Source organism: Balaenoptera musculus, chromosome 18 (genome assembly GCF_009873245.2).
Source record: "Balaenoptera musculus isolate JJ_BM4_2016_0621 chromosome 18, mBalMus1.pri.v3, whole genome shotgun sequence".
Taxonomy (NCBI): domain Eukaryota; kingdom Metazoa; phylum Chordata; class Mammalia; order Artiodactyla; family Balaenopteridae; genus Balaenoptera; species Balaenoptera musculus.
Window position 1 is genome coordinate 16,855,447 of NC_045802.1, and position 13,983 is coordinate 16,869,429.

The window sequence follows — 13,983 nt, forward strand, 5'->3', positions numbered from 1 at the left end:
GGTGGTGAAAAGCAAGTAAAAATATTAAATTAAAAAAAAATCCAGTCTTTGAAGTGCTCACTATTCAAAACACAGATGCAGAAACAGAAGGATCTAAAGATGAGACAACCTGATAGATGTGCGACGAATATGCCAATTAAGTAAGCATTTTTACTCAAGACAAGAAAGGATGCAAGTATCTTCAGATGTCGTAAAGGATGGCTCGTTTCAGGCTTGCATATTCAGATACGCCGACAACCTGACAGGCAGTCACTGGCCCATTTGCCTAAAGAAGCACCAGCCGCTCTAACCCGCTGGTATATCAGGACTGGAGGACAAATATGGGCCTGGTGTCACTGCTCTGGGCTGGGCCCACGCTGAAGTTTCAGAGGACCGTTGAGAGGATGGGCCAGATCCCCATTTCTATGCGATCTGGGAGTGCCCGGAGTAAACAGGACCTCTCCCAGAACACCATGAGTAAGAGTGGCCCACAGAACCGTCTCCCTGGTCCCACGCTCACCCAGTTCAGTAGCTGGGTCCTTGGACCTTCTACTGTCTTGGGGAACAGGCTGGCTGTACTTGGACTAGTTCTGGCTGGGATTAAACTAACATCCCATTGGTCACTCAGTGAAAATTCTTGACTATCAATTTAGGTTTTCTGATCTGCTTTTGTGCACAGAAAACTACTTTTGAAAAATTAATATCCAGTTAAATACAGCTACCCATTTCAAGCCCAAATTTTCCTTAAACTTACTAATTTGAGTTCAATTCCCAAATCTTATTACTCCACTAATCGATCTAGCAAATGTTAATAATTAACACTTATTTTTAAAAGGGCTCTTGCAGCTTAATTAACTTCCTTTAACATCTTAAACTGCATTTAATGTATTGATATTCTTTTTAGGTAGTTCAGTGGTCTGATTAATAAACAAAATCTTTTCAGTCCCTAAATAACTCTAGTAAATCTAATCAATTAAACATAGAAATGTCGACTATTAAATCCTCTTAAATGTTTCAATGTTACAAATTTACTAACTTGACTCTCATATCCCTCTACTTAAAACAGCAAATATAAATCAATTCTAAGCTACATTTTAAATTGGAATCACAATACTGATCTCTTGTTCTCATAGACCAAATTCTCGAAAACACAACAAACTCTTAAATACCAGACATGAACAAATTATTTCTGAACCTAACACAAACTTTTTAACACAGGTTTTGTTTACTTTATTATTTCTATACTTAATCCTATTTTATTCTGGGGTTAAGACATCACATCCACTAAGGAGATAACTCTGTTATCCCAAACAATTTGGCATTGCTTTTCGAGCTGACTGAGGTTGCATGTGGACAGCTATTTTGGCCAAGAGGAGTTCCAACAAGGAGGGACAAATAGGGCCCTCTTTTATGGTTGCTAAACAGGGATTCCAGGAGTTAAAGAGGTTATCTGCATGGTCCATCTTGCTGGATTTAAGTCAAATCGTTATCTAATTTCTCTCTATGAACAGACTTCTGCATCCTCCCCTCAGATTGTGGCAACTTCCATCATTGCTTCATTAGCTCTGCAAGTCTTTGCTTTGCTTAAGATATTTACATGTTACTCCATTGGACTCTACATCTCCCAGGGCTTTGCTGTCTCCGCAGTCTGCTGATAACCAGGTGTTCTTGGGTTCATGGAAGGATGAGCGAGTTGAGCCTGGAAAGCCCAGCCATTTCAAATGTCCCACATTGTGTGTGGGGGGGGGGCGGTGGGAAGAACTGGGAGATTGGTACTATGCATAAAATAGATAACTAATGAGAACATACTGTATAGCACAGGGAGCTCTACTTAATGCACAGTGGTGACCTAAATGGGAAGGAAATCCAAAAAAGAGGGGATATATGTGTTGCTGATTCATTTTGCTGTACAGTAGAAACTAACACGACACTGTAAAGCAACTATATGCCAATAAAAATTAATTAAAAAAAAATGTCCCATGTGATCAGGTGTTAAAGTAGTGACCCCAAAGCAACTGGGCAACTGAAGAGAGAGGTAGGTTCAGGAAAGAAAGGTGTTAGACTGGCTCATAACTCAACTATCAACATCATTAGACTTAAGGGGATCTTGGGAAAACAGTTTCACGTACTGACTTCCAGCACCCTCCAACATGGCATCCTCTTGTGGCCACTCGTGGACCCACAGGCCTCCAGTGTCTCTACCTCCTCGGAGGTCCCAGCTGCATGTGTTCATGTCACATGATCCTGCTCCTGCTACCTAAGTGACTGAGCCAAGAGTGGACACCTGACCAAAGGGAAACAAGCAAAAATACTGGGCTGAACAACTGGATTCTCTCCTGAACAAAGACACGCAGCCAAGGATGGTCACACCAATGGCACAGCAGGAGTCTGGAGTGTTTTTTTAATCTATCTATATATCTATCTATCTATCTATCTATCTATCTTTATTTTTGGCTGCATTGGGTCTTCGTTGCTGCGTGCGGGCTTTCTCTAGTTGCGGCGAGCAGAGGCTACTCTTCGTTGCAGTGTGCGGGCTTCTCATTGCAGTGGCTTCTCTTGTTGCGGAGCACGGGCTCTAGGCGCGTGGGCTTCAGTAGTTGTGGCTCGCGGGCTCTAGGGCACAGGCTCAGTAGTTGTGGTGCACGGGCTTAGTTGCTCCATGGCATGTGGGATCTTCCCGGACCACGGCTCAAACCCCTGTCCCCTGCATTGGCAGGCGGATTCTTAACCACTGCACCACCAGGGAAGTCCCAGGAGTCTGGAGTTTTGTCTAACAGAAAAAGTATTAGTTCTGACCTAACCCCACGTTCTCTGGTGAAAAGAGGTTAAAGACCGTCTTTCTATAGCATTAGGAAAATGCTGTAAAACTGTTTCTTTATTTAACAATACCCAAGCCCTTGAAGCTTCCTCCTTGATCCTGTTTACTATTTCGTCAGGTATTCCCATTGATCCTTTCTATGGCCCTTTCAAAAGATGGCAATCAAAACTGAATTTTGTCCTCTAAGATTGAATGTATTACTCCCTTGGTTGTCAAGGACTGAAACTCATCTCAAACTATTAAAAAGAAAGATTTACGTAAGAATACTGAGGAGACATTCATAATTGCAGAAGGGCAGCAAGCCATGGGAATAAGCAGAGCTAAGGATTCATACACAATAAGGCCCATTCTTTCTCTTCTCAGGCCTTTTCTTGTAGGTCAGTACTATTCTTTTCTTTCAGGGTAGGGTGGCTTTCTCTACATGGTAGAAAACACAGCTGCTGACCACTCCCAGGCTTTATATGTTAGAGCTTCAGCCATCTGGACAGAGACTAACTTATTTTCTCAATCAATACCAGTTCCCCAATGCGAAAATGACAGTGCACAGATAGTTGACATATATCAACTACAGCTGGAAGGCAGGATTAGGTTAGTCTAACATGGGGCTTTGCTTGTACCTGTGTGAATGGGGGAGGGGGCTCTCAACAAAGGACTACTGGGAAGGGAATACCTTACTTGGCCACAGTATGGAGATGACCAGGCTGAACATTAACAGAAGGGCATCCTAATCTTTACACTTCAGATCACTGCTTAGATGGTCCAACATTAGGCTTTCTCTTAAATAAATTATATTTCTCATTTACATTGTTAGAAAGTCTTCTGTATCAAAAAAGAATATTTTAAAAAATCTTATTTATATGAAAGCTAGGTGGTAATTAAGACTGAAAAAGCTTACTTCCTGAAAATTTGTAGGAAATGAACAGGTAGCCAATAGCCTAATGACTGAGGTATGATTTCAGCCTAGCAGTTTTAGGTATTTTCTTTGCTTCTCATTTTTAGGAATATATCCTTATCTTTTCAGGTCCAAGAGAGAAAAATCTATTTGCAATTTCTGACAACAAATAGTTAAGTAATGCATTGATTTTAGACTAAAATGACTTTCATTCTGGAATATTCAAAATCATATACATATATTGCCAAGTGCACATGGAACATACTCTAGGGTAATCATATGTTAGGGCACAAAACAAGGCTTAATAAATTTAAGGAGACTGAAATCATATCAGCCATCTTTTCCAACCACAATGGTATGAAACTTGAAATTAATTACAAGAGGAAAACAGGAAAATCCACAAATATGTGGAGATTAAACATCATGCTACTGAACAACCAATGAGTCAAAGAAGAAATCAAGAGAAAATTAATAATTACCTTCGGACAAATAAAAATAGAACATACCAAAACTTACGGAATACAGCAAAAGCAACTCTAAGAGGGAAGTTCATAGTGATAAATGCCTAATCAAGAAACAGATTTCAAACAGCTTCACTTTACACTTCTAGGAAGTAGAGAAACAAGAACAAATAATTCCCAAAGTTAGCAGAAAGAAGGTAATAACAAAGATCAGAGCAGAAATAAATGAAATAGAGACTAAAAAGACAATAAAGAAAAGATCAATGAAACTAAGATCTGGTTTTTAAAAAGATAAACAAAATTGACAACCTTTAGCTATATCCACCAAGAAAAAAGAGGACTCAAATAAATAAAAACAGAAATGAAAGAAAAAGTGTCACAATTAATATCACAAAAATACAAAGGACCATAAGACACTATTATGAACAATTATATACCAACAAACTGGACAACCTAGATGAAATAGATGAATTCCTAGAAACATACGACCTATCAAGACTGAATTATGAATAGAAAATCTCAACAGATTACCAGTAACAAGATTGAATCAAAAACCTCCCAATGCAATCCCTATCAAAAACCTCCCAATGCAATCCCTATCAAAATTCCAATAGCATTTTTCATAGAAACAGAACATTCCTGAAATATGTATGGAATCACAGAAAGACCCTGAATAGCCAATGCAATCTTGAGAAAGAACAAAGTTGGAGGTATCACACCTCCCGATTTTAAACTATATTACAAAGCTATAGTAATCAAAACAGTATGGTACTGGCATAAAAACGGAGACTAGATTGACAGAGCAGAATAGAGAGCCCGGAAATAAACCCACACATTTACTGTCAATTAACTTATGATGAAAGAACCAAGAATATACAATGGGGAAAGGACAGTCTCGTCAATGAATGGCACCGGGAAAAGTGGACCTCTGTCTTACACCGTGCACAAAAAGGAACTCAAAATGGACTAAAGACTTGAATATAAGACCTGAAACCAAAGAACTCCTAGAAGAAAAAATAGGTAGTAGGCTCTTGACATCAGTCTTGGAGATGATTTTTTGGATTTGAAACCAAAAGCAAAGGCAACAAAGGCAAAAATAAACAAATGGGACCACATCAAACCAGTAAGCTTCTGCACAGCAAAAGAAACCATCAACAAAATGAAAAGGCAACCTACTGAATGGGAGAAAATATTTACGAGTCATATATCTGATAAGGGGTTAATTATCCAAAATATATAAAGAACTCATATAACTCAACAGCAAAAAACAACAACAACAACAAAAAACCCCAAACAATCTGATTTTAAAATGGGCAGAGGATCTGAATAGATATTTTTCCAAAATGACATTCATATGACCGACAGGTGCATGAAAAGGTGCACAATATCACTAATCATCAGGGAAATGCAAATCAAAAGCACAATGAGATATCACCTCACACCTGTCAGAATGGCTCTTATCTAACAGATAAGAACTAACAAGTGTTGGTGAGGATGTAGAGAAAACAAAACACTTGTGTACTGTTGGTGGGAATGTAAATTGGTGCAGCCACTATGGAAAACAGTATGGAGGTTCCCCAGAAAACTAAAAATAGAATTACTGTATGATCCAGCAATCCCACTCCTGGGCATATACCCTGACAAAACTATAATTCAAAAAGATACATGCACCTTATGTTCATAGCAGCACTATTCACAATAGGCAAAACATGGAAAGAACCTAAATGTCCATCGACAGATGAATGGATAAAGAAGATGTGGTATGTATATACAATGGAATACTACTCAGCCGTAAAAAAGAATGAAATAATGCCATTTGCAGCAACGTGGATGCAACTAGAGATTATCACACTAAGTGAAGTAAGTCAGAAAGAGAAAGACAAATACCAGATGATATCACTTATATGCGGAATCTAAAATATGGCACAAATGAACCTATCTACAGAACAGAAATAGATTCACAGACATAGAGATCAGACTTGTGGTTGCCAAGGGGGAGGAGGGGAGGGAGAGGGATGGACCGAGAGTTTGGGGTTGGTAGATGCAAACCATTACATTTAGAATGGATAAACAACAAGGTCCAACTGTATAGCACAGGCAGCTATCTCCAGTCTCCTGGGATAAACCATAATGGAAAAGAATATTAAAAAAAGAATGTCTACATGTGTATAACTGAGTCACTTTGCTGTACAGCAGAGATTGGCACAGCACTGTAAATCAACTCTATTTCAATAAAAAAAATATGTGGCATATATATATGTGTATATATACATACACACACGTATATATACATATACGTACACACAGTGGAATATTATTCAGCCATAAAAAAGAATGAAGTCTTGCCATCTGTGACAACATGGATGGACCCTGAGGGCATTATGCTGAGCGAAATAAGTCAGAGAAAGACAAATACTGTATGATCTCACTTATATGTGGAATCTAAAAAAATAAAAAAATAAAAACCCCATACTCATAGATACAGGGAACAGATTGGTGGTTGCCAGAGGCAGGGGGTTGGGGATGGACAAAATGGGTTAAGTTGGTCAAAAGGTACAAACTTCCAGTTATAAAATAAATAAGTCATGAGGCTGTAATGTACAGCATGGTAATTATAGTTAAATAATACTCTACTGCATATATGAAAGTTGCTAAAAGAGTAGATCTTAAAAGTTCTCATCACAAGAAAAAAAATTATAAGTATGTATGGTGATGGATATTAACTAGACTTACTGTGGTGATCATTTTGCAATATACAAATATAGAATCATTATGTTGTACACCTGAAACTAATATTTTTTGTCAGTTATACCTCAATTAAAAAAACCAAGGAAATAAACCAACATCAAAGCTCCCGAAGTACAAACCTGAATAAAACATCTTAGGCAGATTCACTGGCCTCAGCCAAAAGAATATGAATCAGTAGGTCTTTTAGTGTGATAAAACTCAAGTTTCTGACCTTGCTACTTCCATTCCTACTTGCATACAGTTTTACAATGGCTGTAAACTTACAGTATTGCAAATCATTAATCCACATCACTCATAATCGGCCGCATCACAAAGTTTAGTTACCAAGTTCTGCCATAAACAAACAACTGCACATGTATCCTCATAGCATTACTGAGCCCTGCTAATTCAATTGGCTTTGGGGTCAAATGGGAAGATTCCTGGTCACTAATACATATTGAAATGCAGCTTCAGCTATCCAATTTAGGAGTAGAGAAGCATTGAATTTATCTGATATTTTGCCTACCATACTATAGCTTTTACACATTCTAAATAAAAATCTGACAATGTCCATGCAGTGGGCTGTACAGATGAAAGGCCCCCAAAACTATCCCTTAAAATGGTTAAAAAATATGTGTACTTTTCTCCTATGTTTATTATGAAGCTTTTCAAATATCCAAAAAATATTGAAAGAATAGTAGAAGGAACACCCCAGATACAAATATTATTTTGTCTTATTCCCTTCATCTCCAATGTACAGATACGTTTTATATGTGCATATTTTATCATTTGATTTATCTATATGTATACATATATGTATGAGAATATGTATATGTAGTAGAATCTATATATAGCTTTTTGTTGAACCACTTGAGAGCAACTTGTGGCTTTCGTAACATTTTACTCCTAAGTATTTCAGCCTTCATCTCTAAGAATAATTTACGTAAATCCCATGTATGTGGCTGGGATGTTCACATGTACCAAGCAAGCACTTTGCATTCTTGTCTCAGGCAGGAAGGTGCCTTGTTGGGGTCTGGAGAGAGGTCCCTGAAGTTGGGAGGCCCTGGGCAGCCACCAAATTCAGCTAATGGCAGAGCCTCCTCTGTGCATTTGAATCCTTACTAGGCTGTTTATCAGCCCTGTGGCCTGGGGCGAGTGGCTTACTAGCTCTGACGATGATGGTGGTGGTGGTGGTGGTGATAAAACTGATGATACAGCAGCAGCAAGCACTTAATGGACCTTACTGTGTGCCAGGATTACTATTCTAGATCCTTTCCTAGGAGTGACATCACCAAGATGGCAACATAGGTTGTTCCTGACTTTGCTCCCCTCCCAAGAAGAACAATTAACAACCTGTGAAATATAATTCATATTTTATGGCAAGACAAGAAAAATTTAAACTGAAAAAAAATTTTTTCTGCCCTTTGGCCTCCTCTCTACCCACTACTGTGCACTGTGTATCCACATTGTGCAACGACCAAACCTCCCCATCGGCAGAAATACCTGCTCCGTCATAAAGAGCAACATTCTCTTAGCGCCAACAAGACAACTCCTTAAAAGATAACATTCCTTCTTAATCTTGTAAGGGGCCACGACGAACCACAACCCACTGCTCGCTTAGGTCTGGATTGTGTAAACTGCCAAGAATACATCATTTAATGTGCAGCCCTCTGTTTCAAAAACTTATATAACTGTGTTTGACCTCTGACAGGCGGAACAGTCCTCAGAGCTTTCTGAGAGGCTGTTCCCAGGTTGTAATCCTCAACTTGGCTAGAATAAAATTTTCCATCTCTTTCTTAGATCGATGGATTAATTTTTTTGTTGACAAACCATTCATGGGCAAAACGCCACTGAGGAAATTCTAGAACATGGGGTGAGGCTAAAGCATCCCCTCCACCACAGAGACCAAGACAGACTGCGCTGGAAGGGTACGAGGAGCAGCTACACACTGCCAGCCTTGCCCCTCCTCCAGGCCAGCACAGCACCGCATGGAGAGGTCTCCCCTGGGTCCCTGGCTCCTCCAGTGCGAAAAGAGAGCCCAGCAGGAACATCCAGCTCCCCCAGCATTGCGGGTCACTTTATGGGAGGCCCCACTCTGGTCCTGCCCCATGAGGATGGCAGGGGAACCTGTGGGGTTTGACCCTAGGGATCTGACTATGATGGAAAAGGTGGGAGGGGCTTGAAACAACCAGCGCTGGGACCTTGGCAGCCTCAGTTCCTACCTGCAGCACCCAAGTAGTGGTCCCACCAGCGGCTCTGCCCATGTGCAGAGCCAAGTTGGTGGCGCGGTCTGAGCAGGGAACTCAGCGGGGCACAGGTCTGCCTCACGTGGGACCTCACATGAAGAGCCTTCACAGCTCTGTAGCGGGTCTGTCCCCTCGCCCAGGCAGGGCAGCTGAGTCAGAGCCCGCCCACTGCTGAGGGTAGCTCCTGGCCCTGCCGACCAGAGAGCCAGGTGGGAACGCTTCAAAGCTGCGTAGCCCAGCATCGCTGAGCGAAGAGTCCGGCAGGCAGAGCTGGTCATCCACAGAACAAAGCCAGCAGCACTGTTCAGCCAGGGAACTTGGGGTGTAGGCTGGCTTGAGTCAAGATCACAAACAAAGAGCCTTCCCAGGTTGGGAGCCAGTTCTCTTCTCCGCCCAGGCAGAGGGTTAATTCACAGCCAGACTACTTGAGTGTAGCTCCTGGCTCTGCCCAACCAGAAAGCCTTCCAGAACACCTGGAAAGCTGCTTGCCGTGAACTCTCCTGCTCTGTCCGGGAAGGGGAGCTAATTCATACCTCTGCCCACTGCTGAGGTAGCTTTGGGCCCTGCCTGACCACCTGGGAAATGGCATAGACCAGCAGCACTTGAGCAGAGAGCCTGGCCAGCAGCTCCCCCAGTCTGCAGAGACAAGCCAGTGACCCCGTCTAAGCAGAGAGTTTGGTGCCCAGGTCTGCCTGCTTAGCTTCCCAAAGAAGAGTCTTCTTAGCTTTGAGGTGTGCTCTGCATCCCCACCCCCCGCCCCCACCCCCTTAGCAGAGAAGCTAACCTGCAGCTCTGCCCAGTGCTGAGTGCAGCCTCCAAGTCTGCTAATTAGGAAACCTACACAGAGTTTCTGGGAATCTCGGTAGCTCACCCGGCAGCCCTGGTCCCAGCAGCATTTGAGCAGAGAACCTGACCAGCAACTCTGCATCTTAAGGTAGCCCCATCTGTCCAGGGAGCTTAGTGTGTAAGTCTGTCTGATTTGATTCCCGAAGAGCCTTGCTGTCCCTGGAGACTGTTCTGCAGTCCCAGCCATGCAGGGAAGGTCATTTATTGCCAGACCCAAAGCTGAATACAGCCTCTAGCCTGAAACAAGATGGGAACCTATCCAGAGCTCCCAGCAATCTGTGTAGCCCATCTTGCAACTCCAATTACAGCAGCACTGAGTGGAGAACCTGGCCAGTGGCCCAGCCCATCAGCAGAGCTAGGATGCTGGCCCATCAGGCCAGGGAAGTTAGAATATTGTTCTGCCCAATTTGATCTGCAAACAAGAGCCTTGCCAGCCTTGGGGACTGTATGGGGCCCTGCCTGGGAAGGGAAACTAACTCATAGCTCCATCCACTGCTGAATATGGCCTTCAGCCCACCTGACCAGGGGACCTAACCAGAACACAGGAGAAGCTACGTAGCCCACCCCACAGCCCTGTTCACAGTGGCCCATGAACAGAGAGCACAGCACAGGGCTTTCCCTGTCTGCAAGCAAAACTAATGGCCCCATCTGAACAGGATATTCAGTGCACAGTCCAGCCTGATTTGGGTCCCCAAAACAGTGCCTTGGGCTCTGTTCTGCTGCATCCCCAGGCAAGGAAACTAATTCATAGCCCAGCCAACTGCAGAGTATAATACCCAGTCCCGACCATCTAGGAAGCCTGACTAGACAGTCCAGACAAACGTGGAGCCCATCCTACAGTCTTTTTGGGCAGGGAACCAAGCCAGCAGTCCCATCCAGTATTCACAGCCAGTGGTACACTCCCCTCCCCATGACCTCAGAGCCCGGGCAGAGGCCTTATCCAAAAACAGACCCTGACAGTAAGCCCTTCCTGCCCAAGTATGGTACCAGCTGACATGTCCACAACACTAAGCTGAGCAAACTAGTAAAGAACTGCCCCTGCCAAAGTGAACCTTCAAAGTTCTGGAAAAGAAAGCACTCAAATGCATAGATATCAATGTAAGGAATCAAGGGTCAAAAAAAATCAAATATGACATCACCAAGGGAAACTAATAAAGCTCTAAAAACTAACCCTCATAAGTGGAGATCTATGAAGAGCTGCACAAAAATTCAGAATAACCCTCTTAAAGAAGTTTAATGACCTACAGGAACACACAGACAACTATATGAAATTAGGAAAACAATGCATGAACAAAACAAGAACTTCAACAAAGAAACAGAAGGCATCAAACAAACAAACAGAAATCCTAGAGGTGAAAAATACAATGACTTAAGAATTCAATAGAGAGCTTCAAAAATGGTCTCGACTATGCAGAAGAAAAAAAATCAATGAACTAGCAGACAGGATATTTGAAATTATCCAGTCAAAGGAACAAAAACTAAAAGAATGAAAAATAGTGAAGAAAGCCTATGGGACTAATGGAACACAATAAAAGGAAACAGTATCTACATTATGAGAATTCCTGAAGGAGAGTAAGAGAGGAACAAAAAGTATATTTAAAATATAATGGCCGAAAACTTCCCAAACCTGTGGAAAGAAATGGACATGCAGATCCATGAAGCCTAAAGGACCCCAGATAGGTTGAACCTGAATAGACTACACTGAGACACATTATAATTAAAATGTCAAAAGTCAAGAAAAAGAATTCTGAAAGCAACAATAGAGAAGAGACAAGTTACATACAAAGTAACCCCCACAGGCTACTAGTGGGTTTCTCAACAGAAATTTTTTCAGACCAGGAGAAAATGGGATGATATATACAAAATATTGAAAGGAAAAACTGTCAACCAATAATTTTGTACCCAGCACAGCTTTCCTTCAGAAATGAAGTAAAGACTTTGCCAAACAAACAAAAGTTTGTATAAGGAAGATCAACTACTAACCCTGCCTTACAAGAAATGCTAGAGGGAGTTATTTGAGTGGAAGTAAAAGGGTGCTATTTAACATTATAAAAACATAAGAAGGTAGTGTGAAATTCACTGGTAATGGTGAATATATAGTCAAAGTTAAACTCAGTAATATGGTAATGGTGATGTGTAATTCACTTACACCTCTAATTTAAACGTTAAAAAACAAGTGTAGTAAAAACTATGACTATAGTGATCTGTTATGGGATATACAATATAAAAAATATGAAATGTGTAACAGCAAAAACCTAAAATGTGAGGGGAGGAGAAATGAAAGTGTAAAGTTTTAGGAATGCTCTTAAAGTTAAATTGTTATCAGTTTAAAATGTGGTGTTATAATTCTTAGATATTTTATGTAAGCTTCATGGTAACCGCAAGGGAAGAACCTGTAGTAATTACACAAAAGAACATCATAAAGAAGTCAAGACATATTGATACCAAAAGACATCAAAACACAAAAAAGACTGCAGAATAAGAAGTGAGGAACAATGAATCTACAAAATAGCCAGAAAACAATTAACAAAATGCCACTATTAAGTCCTTAAGTATCAATAATTACTTTAAACATAAATGGATTACATTTTCCAATCAAAAGAAAAAGAATGGTTGAATGGATTTAAAAAAACAAGATCCAATGATATACTGCCTACAAGAGACTGACTTTAGCCTTAAAGATGCACACAGACTGAGAGAAAAAGGATGGAGAAAGATACTTCAAGCAGATGGTAACCAAAAAAAGCAGAGGTAGCTATACTTATGTTAGAAAAAATAAACTTTAAACTAAAAGTAGTAAGAAGATACAAAGCAGGTCATTATATAATAACAAAGGGGTCAATCCTTCAAGAAGATACAACCATTTTAAAATTTATGCACCCAACACTGGAGCACATAAATATATAAAGCAAAAACTAACAGAGCAAAAGAGGAAATGAACAACATAAATAATAGTTGGGGTTTTTAGTAAAACATTCTCAACAATGGTTAGATCATCCAGACAGAGAATCAATAAGGAAACAGCAAATTTGAACAACACCATAGATTAAATAGATCTAACAGACGTATTCAGAACATTCTGACAGCAGCAGAACACACATTCTTCTCAAACACACATGGAACGTTATCTAGGATAGATCATATGTTAGGCCATAAAACAAGTCTTAGCAAATTCAAGATCAAAATCATAGCAAGTATCTTCTCTGACCACAATGGCATGAAACTAGAAGTCAGTAACAGGAGGAAAACTGGAAAACCCTCAAATACATGGAAATTAAACAACACTCTTCTGAAAGACCAATGGATCAAATAGTAAATCAAAGGGGAAATTGAAAAGTACCTTTAGACGAATGAAAATGAAAACAACATACTAAAACTTATGGGATGCAGCAAAAATAGTTATAAGAGGAAAGTTCCTAACAATAATAAACACCTACACAGCAACAAGAAATATATCAAATAAACAACCTAAGTCTATGCCTCAAAGAACTAGAAAAGATAAGACTAGGGTTTCCCTGGTGGCGCAGTGGTTGAGAATCTGCCTGCTAATGCAGGGGACACGGGTTTGAGCCCTGGTCTGGGAAGATCCCACATGCCACAGAGCAACTAGGCCCGTGAGCCACAACTACTGAGCCTGCACGTCTGGAGCCTGTGCTCCGCAACAAGAGAGGCCACGATAGTGAGAGGCCCGCGCACCGTGATGAAGAGTGGCCCCCGCTTGCCGCAGCTAGAGGAAGCCCTTACACAGAAACGAAGACCCAACACAGCCAAATAAATAAATAAATAAATAATAATTAAAGGTGCTAATAATTAAAAAAAAAAAAAGATAAGACTAACCCTAGTTTAGCCAAAGGAAGGTAATAATAAAGATTAGAACAGAAATAAATGAAATAGAGAACAGGAAAACAAGAGAAAAGAGTAACAAAACTAAGTGTTGGTTCTTTGAAAATATAAACAAAAATTGACAAAACTTTAGCTAGACAAACCAAAGAAAGAAATAGAGAACCGAAATTA

At 40.7% G+C, this 13,983-nt stretch overlaps 1 protein-coding gene and 1 long non-coding RNA gene across 4 annotated transcripts in view; one reads left to right on the forward strand and one right to left on the reverse strand.

Annotated features, from left to right (window-relative positions):
• LOC118884263 overlaps positions 1-13,983 on the forward strand; it is a 124,310-nt gene that overhangs the window by 96,232 nt on the left and 14,095 nt on the right. Inside the window, exon 7 of one of the 2 annotated variants that reach the window (XR_005017243.1) lies at positions 8,678-9,926. The exons of the other annotated variant lie outside the window; for it this stretch is intronic. This is a non-coding gene — a long non-coding RNA (uncharacterized LOC118884263). Of the gene's footprint in view, positions 1-8,677; positions 9,927-13,983 lie in introns of those variants that run through there. 2 annotated transcript variants of the gene reach the window in all.
• FAM124A (family with sequence similarity 124 member A) overlaps positions 1-13,983 on the reverse strand; it is a 114,179-nt gene that overhangs the window by 51,804 nt on the left and 48,392 nt on the right. The window lies entirely within an intron of this gene.